Source organism: Dermacentor variabilis, chromosome 5 (genome assembly GCF_050947875.1).
Source record: "Dermacentor variabilis isolate Ectoservices chromosome 5, ASM5094787v1, whole genome shotgun sequence".
NCBI classification, from domain to species: Eukaryota; Metazoa; Arthropoda; class Arachnida; order Ixodida; family Ixodidae; genus Dermacentor; species Dermacentor variabilis.
In genome coordinates, this window is record NC_134572.1 from 161,600,852 (window position 1) to 161,618,704 (window position 17,853).

Here is a 17,853-nt window from a genome sequence, read left to right on the forward strand (position 1 = left end):
TAGACAGCAATGAGGTGAGACTAAACAACGTGAACACTGAACAAATGAGCATTGTTGTTCACCTGGTAACGTTCTGGAGCTCCAAACAATGCTGGATAGCAGGGTACCTGCAGAGTAACATCGATTCTGATTATATATTTAAATAACATGATAACAGGGGCTCGACACCGTGGGAAGGATGCCACGCTTAAGGCCTTTGCTCTTTCAGGTCACTGTTACCTGGGTAGTGTGCCGCGGGCTTCTTCTGGCTTGCTTCGGTTCGTATGCTTTGTTCCAGTCCAGCATCATCGTGTTCGACGCCTGATCTTCGCGCAGTGAATTGTTTCGCCTGACGGCGAAAGGGAAATGCCTCCTGGTTGACCGACTTTTCCTGTGCTTCGCAGTCCGGAGTACCCGACTCGTCTTGGCTTGTACACGATTCCCGGCCTCTGGACTTGCGACCGTTGACGCGTGGTATTTCAGTCTTGGATGGAAATTACCTCCTCATCTGATTAAGAAGGGTGTGGGATTGGGTTTGTTGGTAAAACATGCTTTAAAGTTTGAAAAATAGCGCAAACATAGCAAAGGGGAGAGAAGAGGGAACAGAGCGCTTATTTCCAACAGTTCAGCTTCTTTTCAGAAAGCATAGCAATTTTATAGCCGCATATTGGCACGCCAACCTTGCGCAGAACACCGTGACAAGACCATACAAAATTCAACGTGACATCGATAGCTCGAGGTATCTGACCTCCTTGTCAGTTAGGGCGACAAAAAGGGTGCTGACCCACCCATCTTTGAAACAGAATTTTTCCCGCTTCGATTATTTCCGCGTGACACGATCACTGTGTTTTACAATGATGCTGCATTTTTTTGTATCTTGGCTTACATCCGCACATGCAGCAGTGGGCAGAAATCCAACCCTGTTTAGCGCGGTCATGACAGTACATGTGCTCTTTCACTCTTTCATAAACGCGGCGGCCCGGCTTATGCGATGTAATATCTACCAAAGGAAAGGGGGATCCGATACGCTTCTGTCCTCTCTGCTGTCCTTGCGCTGTTTTTCGAACTCTAAAGCTTCTAATCTGGCAAAATGCCACTTCCGTCACGATAGATGGCCTGCGCAGTACCGGGTATATAACTGTCAGTCTGTCACTAGCCGGTTCGGACTCGACATCGCGGGAAGGATGCCACGCTTACGGCCTTTGCTCTTTCAGGTTGGTCGCTTGAATAATGCTTCTTGTGTAAGAGGTAGCAACCATGCGGTGCCGTGCCCGCCAGAACTTAGGGATTCATTGCAGTGAGTCTTGTGTTGTGCGTATGTATGTAGTACCATGCGAGAACTTTTGTTCATGCTAGCGGTGATGTGGAGTCGAATCTTGGTCCTACGAATACGTCGGAGGCCGACGCATTAGCTATTGCCCTTAATTAAATACGTGCTCTCGAGAATAGTCGCGAAGCTTTACTTTCTAAACATGGTTCCGCCGAGATCGAAATTAAACGGTTGAAGCGCAAAGTAGAAACGCTTGACAAAGCCGATGTTGCACGTCTTTCCGACGTGGCTGGTGCGGATGCTGACGCCCTTCGTGTCGTCTTGAATTGAAAGCGCCTGACAACGAAATTAGAAGTTTAAGTAGCGAGGTGAATTCCCTGGAAGAATCCAATGCTTCTTTGTCTGTGACCGCACTATTGTTAGGCTGATGTTCTACGTGACGTGATGAACCAGCTGTCCAAAATTACGAATTGGTGCGATGATGCGTCAAATAGGTTGCATCGCTCTAACCTTCTTTTTTGATCTAGATGATGCCCCCAATGGGAATCGGGCGGTCTCGGAAGATAATGTATCGTGAAGTTTTGTTCCCATCACCTCGACATCTCCGTAACAAGTCCGCAATTAGAGCGTGCGCACAGGCTGGACAGGTTTATCAAGGCTAAACGAAGGCCTGCCATTGCCAAGTTTACCTTTTTCAAGGACAAAGACCAGATTTTGTCTAATGCACGTAAGCTTAAGGGGTCCACTTTTTTTCTTACGCGAAGATTTTTTTGATGAAAATGCGACAAGCACGCCGAAAGCTTCGAGAATACGCAAAGGGCCAAAACAAACCCTTGAAGCCATATGTGGATAAGCTTCGAGTTGAAGCTAATACCTACGTTTTTGATGATTCTAGCAACGTAGTTGGGCTGTCTACGAGATAGCGGGAGGCTAACACGCGTAAGCGGAGTCATTTAATGTCTCCATCCTTATCTGTGTCTTTTCGTAACATTACAAGTCTACTGCCCAAGAGGGATGAGTTGTGTTCTTATTTAGATAATAGTGATGCTGACACATTAATGCTGTCGGAGACCTGGCTCTATGCTGACGTAACTAATGAAGAACTCTTCCCAGACAAGGGCAACTGTAACATATACTGGTGTGACCGTGTTGTTAAAAGAGGAGTAGGCGTGTTATCAGCGGTGAAAAGGACACCCTTATTGTTTTCCCTTGATTATAACCCCACAGTAGCAATAACGTACTTGGGCTGTACGCATCACATCTCACGCTAAAATACCTTTCGGATCATGTTATCGCCCACCGGGCGCGGATTGTTCTTTTTCTAGGGAACTACGCGATAACATATGGCGAGCTGCACAACTATATTCAGGTGACATAACATACCTTTTTGGTGATTTCAATTATCCGCTCATTGATTGGTCTGTTGCGCCTCATCCGTTTTTCTCGATTTACCTCTTCACTACAACTTAACAGAAGTTGTTCACTAATTCTCCTGCGGTACCAACATATTCGACCTGGTTTTAATGACTGCACGAGAGACTACTCGTCCGATTTCTTGCATAGGATTTAGCGACCACAAGCTTCTTAATTTTATAATTATTCTACCTTTAACTTTTACAGGTTCAGTGACTAAAACTATTCAGGATTTAACAGTGGTGATTACGATAGACTCACCATCGAGCTAGAACATTTTTATAATGAACCATTTCTGCCGTCGTTTGCCTCACGGACCTCGAATGAGAATTGGGTTATTTTTAAGCAACAAAATATCGGAAATAGTTGAGCAGTATGTGCCTATAATCTCTAAATCCAACGATAAAACTAACCAGTAGTTTGCTAAACAACTTCAAACATTATGAAATAAAAAGAAACGTTTCTACAATAGTGCGAAATGTAAGAATTCTGCGTCCTACTGAGATAAATACACGAATTGCTTACCAGTTTACTGTGAAGCATTAAGCGCATCCAAGAAGAAATATTAGCAGGACTTACCCTCACTTATTAGGCATAATCCTGAAAAACTACGAAAATAAGTCTATTAGTCGCATTACAATACACGATTCGAAACAATCTCCGATTTCTGAAGATTCTGCGGTTGCTTTCAATGCATATTTTGTCTGTTTTTACACACGAAGATTGTTCGAATGTGCCATTTGTTCCTGAACAACATTTCCCTTTCATGGCTCCAATCACCACCACCACTGCCGAATTCTCGAATCAGTTTCTATTTCATTTGGCATTGCTCACATACTCTAAAATACTGATTAATATTACTGATATTTCCAGTCACTTTCTGTGTCTACTCTTTAACCAGCCTGTATCATAAGGTGAGCTGCCTAAGGACTGAAAGATTGGTACGTTAGTTCCCCTATTCAAATCCGGTGACAAGCACTCGAACTGTAATTACCAATCCATTCCACTGATATGGTTATGTTGCAAATTACTTGAACTTATAGCTTCTCATATCTACGGCCACCTTGAATCAAAACTTTTTTTCTCTAATCAGCATAACTTCAGGAAAGGCTACTCATGTGACACTCCATTATTTGAATTCACGACTGACCTTCACTTTAACATGAACACTAACGATCAAGCCGATTGCCTCTTTCTTGATTTCGCTACGGCGTTCGCTACTGTACCTCATTGTCGTTTGATTTCAAAATTGTCTGTCCTTTGTATTGATTCATTAACACTCTCTTGACCACGTAACTTGTCTTTGCGTCAGCAATATACAGTGGCCAACATTTTGTCTAGCCTTTGCGTCGTCACGTCCGGTGTCCACATGGTAGTGGGCTAGGGCCATCACACTTTTTAATATGCATCAGACTTGCCCGCCAGCCTTTGATGCTCAGTTCGGTTGTTCGGTGACGACTGCGTCATCTAACGGAATAATAAATGTTTCGATGTTTATATTAGTCTGCAAAATGAGCCTGAACTGACCTATAGATGGTGCGTAACTTGGCAGATGTCTCCAAATGCAAGTTAATCTCGTTGAGTCGAAAGCGCACTGACTCAGTGTTTCACTATTGGATTAATAAAACCGTAGTTTTGACTGTCCCATCGTACCAATATCTCGGCGTTTACCTTTAATCGATCTTATCCTGGACAACGCCTGTAGCAAATGTCTCCTGCAAGGCTTCTCAATCTCTCGGCTGCCTGCGTAGAAACTTGCGCAATGCGCCTTCTAATGTACGAAATTAAGCATATCTCGCTTATGTTCGCCCACGACTAGAATACGTTTCATCCGCATGGTCACCATACCAAGATTATCTAACCCGTATGTTGGAAGCCTTTCAGAATACGGCAACTAGGATCACCTCTGGCAACTACGACTATCATTCGAGCATTACCCGAATAAAATAACACCTTGCATTTTAGTCATTAGACGATTGCCGCGTCATTGCTCTTTTATGTCCGATTCACAGGTAATTTATAGCAGCAACTTTAACTGTTTGCCGCGTCATGCTCCTGTGCGCGCATCTCGACGCATTCACAACGCACTTAGTTTCATGCGCATTCATGGTCATACGCAGGCATTTATCTCATCACCACTACCCTGAGCTATTGCACATTGGAACGCTCTCCCGTAACTGAATGCATCAATCTCCAATCGTGGAACCTTCCATGATAACCTGAATTCGTTGCGCGTTAATATTGTATAACGTTGTTGCAATTTGCCATTTTTGTCATGTCATAATTGTTGCGACCCCTTACTCAATGCCCTTCAATGGGCCTGTAAGGTATAATGCGAGTTACTAAAGTAAGCATAACATCGGTTCCCGCAGGACGTTAAATGAAAACAATATTTATCATTTTTATTGACCACCGTCCACGTGTTTTTCTTTCGGCGTGGAGGAATCTTCCTTACTCTATAGTTGGTAGTTAGCCGAGGCAGGCTCTCTGGTGCGGTCACGTGTTGGAGTGACTAACGTTACTAATGCTACCGCTGTCTTCATTCCCGCTTCCAACGCTCTTCGTTCAGCGCCAGTGGTGGTACGAAGGTGTTCAACGCGTCTCCGATTGTTGTCGGCTGCGACTGCACTCGACGCGATTTCTGAGAAGCATTTCTTGCGTTCAGTTGTCCGGTTGCTTGCGCGCTGAGCCATCGCCCGTGACAAATACGTCAGCATTCGGCAAGGACTAGGAGGCGACCCTCGATACATAGCTCGATGGGTCTTCAGATGGGCTCCTCTCCCGCAACCGTCGAAAGGGTGCGCGTGCAGGCGACGTGACTATATGTCGTGACGTCAACCTGATTTTCATTGGCCGGTCACTCGCCCTGCGACTGCGCGTGTGGTGGGCCACTGCTACCTGTGAACCTGACATTCCACTAGAAGGCGAATTTTCAAATTGATTCTCCGTTACCCGTTTTATGTCGCTTAAGAGATCGTAAACGTTTATGTTGCATTTTATTGCACTCGCAATTTTAAAAAGCAGTTGTTACAAGTAAAACAAAAAATGGGATGCCGTGTTTTACTTCAAAGCGACAAACATCTTTGTTCTCCTTGCTGGCTGTCCGTGCAAGGTATTGCGGTACCGCAACGACATTTCATTGTTTTTCTTTGTTTTCTGAGCATTATTAATTCACGTATTGATGCGAACTAATTTACTATACTCAAGTAGTAGTGTAAGAAAGCTAGAGCGCAATGCATACGTGATCCTTTGCCCGCAGTAGCCAACGCGCCACGATAAGTTAGTAGAGCCTTTGCCAGTGTTAGCGTTATGTAGATGCTTTACCCTTCATGCTTTGTCAGGCAAACGGCTTTCAGGGAGGTTCTTGCCCCTTTAGACGAGCAAGTACACTTCCTTTACAGGTTGGAGGAATCACTATCACTTGTAATTGAGCAGTGCAATGTTTCTCTTTTTTTTCGTTTGGAACCAATCAGTGCAACCAGATTAGTTGTTTTCCCGGCGCCAGAGCGGGGAGCTGACCTCATTATCATAAATTGTACATGTGCCAGTATTTGACGTTATCGTATCTGACGTAAGGTCGGGCGACACCTCAGAAGCGAACTTCGCTTTTGAGCCGAAGGCGTGCGCTTAGAGGCTTTGACCGCGATGATAGCCGCACCAATACGCATTCCACCACTTTCATTATCGTGATATCATCACTTCGATACGATGCGTGACTGACTGTAGACATCGAACAAATGAAGCTAGAGCCAGATTAAGTCTCCATCAGTATGACTACTCTTGATCTATCCTGTGACGAAGCCGAGACATCTACAAAACGAAATCAACAGCCTCGCAAACGATTCTCAACTTTCTTGTGTCGAAAATATTTGCTCGTTTTTTCACTTGCGTTGTCTGCCTGCACACTTGAGGTGCGATGAAAAAAAAATTTCTTCAGCTGCTTTTCCACCCACACTCGAACCAGCCGCCGGTTGCAAAGGACCACGGCTTCGACTAGCGCAGTTCAATGGCAGATAAACTGCCGAGAATGTTCCGGTCGTTGACCTCGGCGATGGGGCGTGGTTTCGACTGGCGCGTACTATGCACCTTTTATGATCTTTGCCGCATCAGCATCGATTTTACGTCGAACAAGGCGTTTCAAGGGCGACCTTGCGTACGCAAGAACTGGGTCATAAATCCACAAGAACCACTCATAAATCCACTGCGCTTTTCAAAATGCTACACTGAAAAAATACTTCAAGACACAGACCCGGGCGTATACATAACGCCGTATATGCCCTGCACTTTAGTACAATCGACCCTTTCTATTTCTTCCGAAATGACGCACCGTTTATTCTCAGCTGGTATTCTAAAACCGCACACAGTTGTCTAACGGGTCTTCAAATAAACTGTTGTGGCAGCTTTCACACAGTCTTATGACGTCGTAGTGCATTAGGCGCAATCACGTTAGCTTGTCTTTTCGTGGGGCGTTGCGCGTCCGCTTCACATAAGCTAGTCACACCGCCATTAAAGTTTAATGTTTATGCTTTCCTTGTCACTGTCGACGATCAGCATTTTGCTTACTGATGCCGCTTCAGAAGTCTCGGGCGGGGAATTGCGCGCTATGAACCTTCATTGACGGTGCCACAGGCTTCCCGATCCGAAGCTTCGTCACCCCCTTTTTAGAAACTCGTCCGTCGTAGAGGAACGAAGACCTGTTCCAACCTTCGCTGCTTGATGTGCACTGATGCATGCAACACATGTTTTTAAAAAATTTCCGTGGTGCGTGCATATACAAGCTGTCAACGCACCAGGAACGCGCCCACAAGCACGGAGCTCTAGGAAGCATTACGCGGATACTCATTGAAGCATTTCTCTCACTGGCCGCTCCGCGGCGCGACCGCCTGCGTGCACTTAAAGTACCGCCACTCTTTGAATTCTGCCGCCGCCGTGCCTCCTCGCCCCTTACAGACGTGGGAGGTCTGTAAAACTGAATCGTCTACACTCCCCCACATGCTATGGGAGTGCAAACATCTATACCCAGACCTTAAACCCGTGACCATCTCGTCGAGATGGCACGCCGCCCTGCGCAGCTCCCATCTCGACGACCAACTCTGGGCGACCCAGCAGGCTTGCGAAGCGGCGAAGAGGCAAGACCTCGACGTCTCATCGTGGGAGGCTTAGGCCCAGCCGACTGAACTGCTGGTGCTCAATAAAGTTCTCTCTCTCACTTCCGGCCTGCTCACCAGCGTTCTTGCTGCGGCAAATTGTTCGTTGCATGAAGATGGGGTTGTCCTCAGTACGCTTAATATTATGCCCGGACTCCAGAGTCCCTCAGGAATCGCATTGCACATCGCCAACTGTTGTTATTCAGTCGGAAATGCAGCATTATACATTCTGCTTTCCGTTGTGAACATTTCTGTGTGAAGATACTGCCTCTCGATCGCACTTTTCGCGATTCGGAGAATCCGTTGCCTCTTTTACTGAGAATTGAAATAGCGGCTTGTAGAGGAGCTAGCATTTTCAGCTTACGTCGATGTGGGTGTCTGTCGTACAACGAATGTAGGCCCTGAAAAACCAGTGGAAAGTGTACCCGTGGTGTTGCAGGTGTTGAGTTGCTAGCTACTCCACCTTGCCTTTTCTTTAAGGCGAGAGCCTTTAGATCTGTTTTAACATGGCGTTGTGAACTGGAAATATCACGTCACCCAGGAAGGCCAACAGCAACCCAAAACATGTCCAGCCGTCTATAAAAGATTGATCATTAGCCAAGCTAATCAATGATTCATTAGGAATTGAACTAAGCAGCAATTGGACGAATAAGGTTGATTAGGGTGTATTAGGAGCATTAGGGTGGATTAAGGTTAATTACGGTACTGAAGGAGTATACGGGTTGATTAAGGAGGATTGATTAGGGTTGACTGATTAGGTTTGATTAAGGAAGATTAGAGTGAAACAAGGGAATGAAGGAGTGTTAGGGTGTATAGAGAAGGATTAGGGTGCCTGATCAAGGATTAAGGCTTATTAAGGAGTATGATAGGGCGGATTAAGGTTAAAACAGTAGGCTTTATAAGGCATTCGCGTCTCTTCGGTGGTACCTAAGGATATTTTGAATTTTTGGAATTTGCTTTGAACTGCACTTCCAAGCACGCATGAGTGGGCGACGACAGTTTTTTTTCACGGATACAGGCAATGTGCAGGCGGTGTTCAAATGATCACGCATGCTTGCTCTTGATATCAATATCTAGGCAGAGGCCGGCCGTCTGCGCTGTATTAGCGATTGAACACGAGCCGAAATTATTTCATCAATACGCGTTGATTACGAAAGTGGGGCAATCAATCATGAGTGTGGTCATGATGCAGCAGTGTAGAGAATATTCAGCAGGCAGTACTGTTTGGCACTGCAGCGTATTCACCCTAGTCCAATCTCGTACTCCTTCATCGACGTTAATTCACATTCATCGACCTTAGTTCTCCTTAATACACCTTGATCCATCTTAATACCATCACTAATCAATTATGAGTTAACTTTGCTAATCAGCAATCATCTCTTATACGCGGCTGGACGTGCCCTTGTTCGCTTCCGGCCTTCCTTGGGTCACGTGATATTTTCTGCACTTCACAACGCTACCTTGAAACAAATATCTAAGGCTTTCGCTTAATAAGCCACGCGTAGAGGGATGTGCCACCGGCAATACTAGATCAGACGCACAAATTAAAGCATCTCGTCATGCGGCAGCAAAACTGTCTGGAGTATCGAACTCTCCTCAAAGGTCAATTTACATCGGCGTATCCCGTTCATACGGCTTTAAGAAAACACCAACCTTCTCATAAACGTTGCCTTCAGCATTATCGACGCTGTTGTCAGCATTTCTATAAATTTTCAACACCACTGGAGGGCGTAACTGCCCAAAATAACGCGCCTCCATAGAATGCGGCGGCCCGTACACGGGAGCCCAGGAAAAAAAGCGTGGCGTGCGCAGCCGGCGGGCGAGGAGCATAGAGGAGGAAGGTGCCGAGGGAAGAGTGTCGCTACTTCGAAATTATAAATGGGTTTTATGTGCATTGAGAATAAGCCTGAAACGATTTTGTCGATATTGCACAAACGTACTTAGTCGTTACGGTAGGTCCTTGTGATCACTAAGAGGAAGCTTTAGCTCGGGCCCAACTCCGACGCGGCCTATTAAAATACATGTAAAACGCAAAAACTTATTTCAGAGATAACCGCTGGACCGATTTTAATGAAATTTGTTGGACATGAGAGAAAACGGTAAATTCTAGTGACTGTTCGAAGCGGAATTTTGATTTAGGGCCTGAATTTTGAATATACATTCAAATATTCGATAGTTTGAAAAACTATACACTTGGTCAATAATTTGGTATGCACCAAGTTATTCACTATACATGTATAGTGAATAACTGTTCTTCGTAATAGTCGATGTTGGTCTATTTGTTTCTATAAATGCAGTTGCATTTATAGTTGCATTTAGTAGCAAATTAGTGGGCAGCATTATGAAGTAAGCATACTTGTTTTATTAGCACTGTGAGCTTTTAAACACGGGAATACCATCTAAATTAACAAGCATGCTATCACGCGCGCACAAGTAAGCATGAAAACCTCTGGCTCGTTGACAACAAAAACTCACTGTCAAAACGCTGGAGTCGGGCATTGCGCCTGCATCGAGCTAATTTACCTTCCCGCTGGGTCTCGCATCAACGCGAACAAAGTCGTGAAAACACAGCGCGCGGCGGACTGTTCTCTTCGCAGATGACTTTGATTGCGCGCGCCCATGCGAATCGCATGGGCGCGCGCGGCCGCCCGAGTAAAATCCTTTAGGTTTAACGTAATTGAAACAATGCACGCTTTTACTGCCTTCCGTTAATTTGCCCGTTAATCTTTTTTTCTCTCCGGCGCAGGAGACACCGATTAGATTTCAACGATGTCCTCTGGCGGGAAGTGTTCAAACTACAAGGTCTACGTGAAGGACAATCTGCACGCGCTGCGACGAAACGAGAATGGCGTGCAGCAGCCAGTGTGTCCCCTGCACCAAGAACGGTGACGTGAGATGCCACTTGCTCGAGCACCGAGAAGCCATCCACAACGTGCTCCTTGTTGCCGGATTAGAACTCTGCGAGGACGCGCGACAGGCCGGTCGCGCCCGCCTCACCCTGGCTCAGATTTCCGCTTGCAGCCAACATGCACTATGCTCAACCGGACGACCCGATGAAAAGCGCGGCGTTCAAGCTCGCCACTGACCTCCTCACCTGTCATCATTGTTTTACTTCCTTGGAAGTATACTCTGCCACTTCCTTCACCGGACACGTGCAAGAGGCACTCGGTAATTGTCCCGACTTGAAGAGCTTGACTATCTACTTCCTAAATCACACCTCTCGCCAGGATAACAATCGCGCTGACATCGGCAGACTCATCAACTCCCTAACATCTTTAGAAGAGCTCGTCTTCAAAACCGAGAGCGGTCGGCCCTACCCGGCGGTTGAACTTTTCGATTGCTGGTTTCTAGCGCGAACTCTCAGAAATCTCACGACGCTTGATGTGAGGGATCTGAAAGTGAATCCACAATATGTGCCACAGTTTGTCTGGGCGCTCATAGCAAACCGCACCATAGCCAACCTAGCTGTAGGAGGCTGCGTGTACAGTGCTGGCCTCCACGGCCTATATGGACAACTATTTGCCTATTACCTGATGAAGCGTCCAACAGGCACTCAGCAATTGTCCCGCCTTGAGGAGCTTGACTGTCTACTTGGTAAATCACAGCTCTCGCCAGGTGAATGATCACGTTGACGTTGGCAGGCTCATCGAATATCTGCCATCTGTAGAAGAGCTCGTCTTCTAAAGACGAGCTCTTCTAAACCCAACGCATGGTTCAAGTTCTCTACAGCGTCCTTCTGTCACGATTTCACAGAAATCTCACGACGCTTGATGTGAGGGGTCTGAAACTGAATCCACAATATATGTCTGCGCTTTTCTGTGGGCTCACAGTAAATTTTACCATAGTCAACCTAGCTGTAGGAGGCTCCGTGTTCAGAGCTGTTTTCGATGACTGCGCACCAGGGCGACTATTTGCCTGTTATCTAACCATGCGTGCCGCCACCCTGGAGAAGCTAACGCTGAGCGACCACTCCATTTACGATAACCAAGTTCTCTGGAAGACACTGATAGCGGCACTGTGCAGAGTCACCGCATTGGAAGAACGGACTCTGGACATGTCAATCGGATGCGAAATCTTGTAAGTAACCACTCTGCTTTTTTAAAGCTAATCTTTCTTGGCCTCTTTCTTCGACTTCCCCACTGCTGGTGCTGTGGCTGCTGCTGTCTGGCACACTTTGTCGGGGGTGGTTCAAAGCTTGTGTATACATGACAGGAGCGAGTCAGCAGAAAAGCGACGCGAGAAACTCGTTTTCATTCTACCACGTTGAGAGAATCGGAGGTATTTATTATAATACAAAAGATGAAAGGGCGACCTGAATCAATGTCCTGGCCTGCTACTTGGCGTTGGGGGAAAGGCAAAGGGTGTAGAAAAAATAGAGACGTTGATTATGGGGATCGTGGTGAGAATCTTGCGCGCTCCAAGACGCTTCAAGGCCTCTTGTCCAGTCCGCTCTCATAAACAAAACTTTTTGAGAGCCTTCAGATGACAATGACAATGGAGGCTTATGAGAGGCTTATGACAATGATCAGGCGAAGGTCCGAATAGACTCTTTTCAGTTAATGTTCCAACGGCAAATTTTTACAAGGTGTCTGTCGAGGATTTTCTCTCTGCATCAAATCGCGGGCAGAAGCACGAGGTGTTCTATCGTCTAAGGAATACAGCATTCCTCACAATTCGGACTCTCCGCCCGTCCACCTCAAATGTGCACAATGCGCAAATGTGCATAATGCGTGTCGCCACATTAGCCTCTTGACAGCTGTAATTATTCGTGACCTCTTTCAAAAACATTGCAGGAACTGCAGCGCTAAGCTTTCTACCAGCGCGCGAGTCCAGAGAGGGCGTAGGTAGACATGTATAGCGGAGGGAGAAGAGGCACTTCCTGAAGAAGGGCATTGCTCTACCGCACTTCAAATCGTTTGCCCTCGAGCAAAGACTTGTGGCATAGCATACGACATTACCGCTCTTCATTGAAGTCGGTGAGTAAAATCGAAGCTGCGGTTGGTATTCTGAATGCACGTGAACTTCAAACTTGGAAAGCAATTAAACAAGTACTGAATAGATTAGCGCTTTCGGGAACAAAACAAACAAGGCGGAATCTATAAAGCTAGCCGACACTCGGAAGCCACGCGGTGGGCAGTAATTTGGTAAGCACGAGAAGCAGAAACCGTCGACGATGAGTGTTAATATATGCATATGGCCCAAGCGATGGAACGACTGATGTATAGTGATCGTCCCCGGGACAGCCTGCCCCATGCGCTCCCCCTCCCCCCCCCCTAGGCCATCATTCTAACTCTTTTACCCGAGTTTTGCGGTTGGAGCATCGGGCTGCGACTTTGGTTTGTGCAATTTGCAGCTTCATTCACAGTAGCACACCCTTTTACTTACGACTCTAAAGCACGCATGAAAATTACACTCAATTGCATGCGCCCTTCATCACAACATGGTTGAGAAATTAAGTTTGCGTTTGTCTACGGTGCACATCATGACCACTTTCCACACAGCCAAATACGAGTGCCCCGTTGGAAGCGTCATCTGCGAAAGTTACTTGCATATTTTCTAGTCATGTTGCGCTTGCCTTTCTAAGCGAATCTATTCAGCCGACGCCTAAATCTCAGTTAATCTGCAAGCGGTGTAATTCATGCTCCTTTGTTCATAAGCCAACAGGGTACTTGATTTGCGCTCGCACAACCTTCTAAAGCTTCGCTTTCCATGCGTGTTTTTTCAGCACTGAAGTGACCGCTCTCTTCGCGGAAGTCGTTCTTCGCTGCCCTACCCTACGACACCTCCTGCTACCTTGGCCAGCACAACCTTACAGCGCCCAGTTCTGAATCGCTACCAAGTGCGAGGATATAACGTGGCGCAGTGGCTGGTACCCTGCAATTGGGTACTTAGAACGACTTCCACGTTGCACGAGCTGGGCATCTATTTGCCGGGCATGGAAGAACCGCAGTGTCGCACTGTATTAAAAGCTGTCGCTAAAAACGAGACACTTAAGCAGTTGGTACTCCAGGAAGTGTCGCTGATAGTGAATAGCGGAGGCAGCACCTATCTGATGGCCCTCTCCCAAATTATCCAGGAGTTAAAGCTCGGCGACCACGTTTGCCTTGCATCTTTTCGTGACATTTGACAACGCGCCCAAGATACTGGCATCCGCGGGGCTTTCCACCTTGAACTTCAAGAACCTCCGCTTCGACTTCGGTGTCAAACAGGACGCAGAATTTTTGAAGGCATCTTGCGAGGCACTCTCTCGCCGCGGCACCTCAACGTCAATCGAGGTCTCTTGCAAGTTGATTTATCAGCCCGCGTTCGACATCTTGTTGAATTGGATAGCCAAGGAGCCCACACTGACGCACGTGGAAATTGTCGCCTGTGATGACGCTGGGACAGCGAGTTATTGTGGTGACTGCGTCCGCATGTACGACTGGGTGGCTGGGCGCTGTCGTGTAACGCCAACATTGCTAGAGTAAGCTTGGCTGGCGTCAAGGTAAACTCGAAACACCTCTACATGCTCTTTCACTGCGCCTGCACTCATCGGAACCTCGTCGGGATCAGCCTGGCTCCAAATTGCAGGGACATCGACCCGGGCAGCAGTACGAGCGACGCGGATCCTACGTGGTCGCCATGAGGGTAAGATCCACCGTTCTTCGATTTTCTTTATTGCGACAACAAATGTTCGAAGCCTCCTCACACGCTGGCGCCGCAGCCGCTGTCCCGAGTGCAAGGGCTCAGACATGGAAGGAGACACCAGTGTGGCTCCATCTATTTCACGTGGAAGTAAATTAAACAATGCAAACATATGCGAATGTTCCCATGGTGGAATTTCCAGTATATAGAAACAGTAGTTACAGTACACGAGCGTCGCCGTTCTTGGAGACCTCGCAAAGCGTAGTTTCCTGCAAAAATTACGAGTGAGAATTCTGCCGATATATGGCCTGTGAGAACCAAAGAAGGTACGCTGTCCAATTCAAGCTCAGTTTGCAATGATAGCCAGCAATATTCGCTAACTTTGGTGACGTCAGTCTGTTCCCAGTGCTTAAAATGGCTATTTTCTGCCTTCGGATTAGTCTTAGGATCACTGATGTTAGGATGAAACCTGCATGTGTTGCCCCACTTTGTGGTTGATATTGATATCGGAACACAGAAAAGCAATGTTGCAGCTAGAAACAACCAGCTTTTATTGCCTGGTTAGCAAGCATCCAAGTTACCAGAGCAAAGTAAATTAAGCAGTGAGTGGACTCCAGCTAGCTGGGCTGTTTCTGGGGCAGGTACTCTGCGCTTTCGTGAGTGCAGCTTGGGCTGCATCCTTCGGGTGTCACCGACTGTAGCGTCTATGGAAGCTGCAGACGTGTTGGTTGCGTATAATGCATGAGTTTGCACTAGTTTTGGTCCGTCTCGCTGCACTCAGCCGTGCGATATAGTTTATCATTTTCTGAATATAGTGCGCGCTAAATGCAAGAATTCCTAGTGATTATTTATGCGTGCAGGGGCATTACTTTCCTTTGTTCAGAAAGCTATAACTGCTTGCAAATGTATAAATATTAGGCATGATAGTCACGTCATAAGAACGCCTGAAGCCACGAACATAGATAACTCTAATTATCCGTAGTTAGACAATTAGACCCGTAATTACGTGGCAGCTGGACAACAAAGCTTTGCTCTAGCGAGTTTTGTGGGAAACTCTGCTGCAAAGCATCCCGTCGTGAGGCGCAAGTGAGGCTACTTCAGTGTAGTCTCTATTATTTTACCTTTCTTCTTGACTTACCGATGATTTGGTGGTTGAAACGCTGTTTGTAGTATTGCAAAAGTACAACTTTCCAACTCGGAAAGACTAATGTCTAACGATTAGCTACTTCCGAACAACTTACCTTCCTAACGGACTACTTACATGCCGTATAACTTGAACTGCTCTATTTACTTGCGTTAAACCGAGGTCTTGAAGCTCCGAATCCTCGAAAATATAGTGACAAGCCTCAATTTGTCGAAACTGCTTTAAAATATTTTTCTACTGTCAATTTTAAATCTTAGCTTGAATGTGCAATTTCACCTTGGTCATAAAGAACAGAAGTACTGTAATCTGGCTGCTACATATTATGTCTCGGCTGGTAAGTGGCTGTCTCGGTAAGTATGCACGCGTCTGCACATTTACATCCCTCATGCGGATGTGTGACGCACGCTTCATCGCCATGGGAAAGCACTTGCTTTTCCAGTTGCAAAACGTTTTTAGATTCTATCCACATGGCTCATACCAGCTGTGCTCTCTTAGAAAAAATTCTTTGCCGTTCGGAATTACCTGCAGAAACAAACAAATAAAGAGCTAGCCTATTGTCTTGTCTGTCTAGAAAACAATGTCGCCACACTGCACTGGAAGAAAGTGGCCACTGACGTCATGGCGGGCGTGTTTGAACAACTAGAACCGAAATGCGCAAAGCTCTTTGTTAGTAAGTGCCGTTTGGCATGAGCCATTCTTCTTGCTGATGTCCAACATCAAAACTAGTGGTGATGTTGGACATATATATATGTTATGTTAGTAAAAGCATCCGCCAGGTGGCCGATCTTCTTTAGCATAGCTATAGCGTAATGTGGGAGGGGCATCCATATTAATATGGTCCTATGTTGTGCCGTATAGGGCTTTCAAGGCGTACGTCAACAGTATTTTAGCACATGCAGCACAGTCACCGTGTAGCCTCAGACATCAGCCTCCGTTCATATTGCGTTAGCCTTCCAAGCGAGGGGTGTTGTTCACGGAAGCTATTCGCTCACAGGTACATTGCTCTTTCTCGACAAAATTTTTAACACTCGCAGGTGCTGCAGAAGATCATGCGCAAGAACGCCGCTCGGTAAGTGTGGCGGCCAGGTTCCTCTTGGGCGAGCACGTCTGCAAGAGCGCAAGAGTCGTCGAACCCCTGCACAACCATCCTCGGTTGCTGAAATTTTTGCGGGAACGAGCACCGGTCACCGACGCCGAAGCCATGGCCCAGCGAGCCATGAAGAGGGTGCGAGATTGCAGCCTTCGCGACTACATGAGGCTCACCGGCGTGGTCAAAAAGAAAGTGCAGCGCCACGACCCTTACTCCAAAAGGGCCCACCTCTCGCACTTGCCGGCAGACAGCTCGCTCCGCGTACGCGGGTACCTGAACACACGTTGCAATTCCAAGTCTGTGACTGGCCCACCGGGCCTGTCAGCCCCCGTGAAATCTGTTTTAATGTAAAGATCTACCCATTACCTCATTCCCTCCCCACCCGCAAGCCCTGAGAAATTTTGACTACGCCACCGGCTGCCCATACTGACCAATCTTATTGGAAGCAGTGGTGTCCTTGGCTAAGTTGCGGGAGCGCGCGTGCCTATACAACAAACCCCGCATGCGTGCACTAACCGACGAATGAAGGTATTTTTATGTACAGACAATGGCGTCGTTATATTATACTTTTTAGAGAAATCGTACAATAAAATATGTCAAGAGAATGATTACCGCTTCACTTCTTGAGATTGATCACACGTGGCACCTTTTCTAACTATTCACAACCAACACTTCCAGGTTGTGCCTCACTAGGACTCGCCGGACGTATATTACGAGGATTTATCTTCGAAAAGCTGATGGAACACGTTGCGATATTTTTTTCCTAAATCAGGCCCAGCAGAGAGAGAATCCCCAGGAAACTATACCTATTCACTGACGCCGCTCATCATCGCCACTCGCACTTTTGGAACAACCAGCCGCCATCAGTGTACCTTCACTAAACACCCGGGTTCGTGGGTTACGCGCAGTACTGGAGGGATATTCTGTAAGGGTTCACCTAATGTACATGACCATTTTGTCTGCTGCTGAGGGCACCACTTCGCTTCGGACGTGAACCCCTGCCCAGCCAATCAGAACCTCAGCAGCAGACGGAATGGACATGTCCACTTGCGGAGCACAACCTCCCCTCCCGCTCCTATGGTGCATGCATTTTGCGGCGTTTCTTTTTTCTTTCTGCCGCGATCAATAACGATTTAAGTGATATTAAGCTGTCAAAACAAAACCAAGATTTCAGTCGAGATAGACC

At 46.8% G+C, this 17,853-nt stretch overlaps 1 long non-coding RNA gene across 1 annotated transcript; it reads left to right on the forward strand.

Moving 5' to 3' along the window:
- Positions 1 to 1,106: 1,106 nt before the first annotated feature.
- Positions 1,107 to 17,275, forward strand: LOC142583290 (uncharacterized). The gene is made up of 4 exons (XR_012828590.1): positions 1,107 to 1,193; positions 10,556 to 11,886; positions 13,535 to 14,436; positions 16,612 to 17,275. It is a non-coding gene; the product is annotated as an uncharacterized LOC142583290 (long non-coding RNA).
- Positions 17,276 to 17,853: the final 578 nt, after the last annotated feature.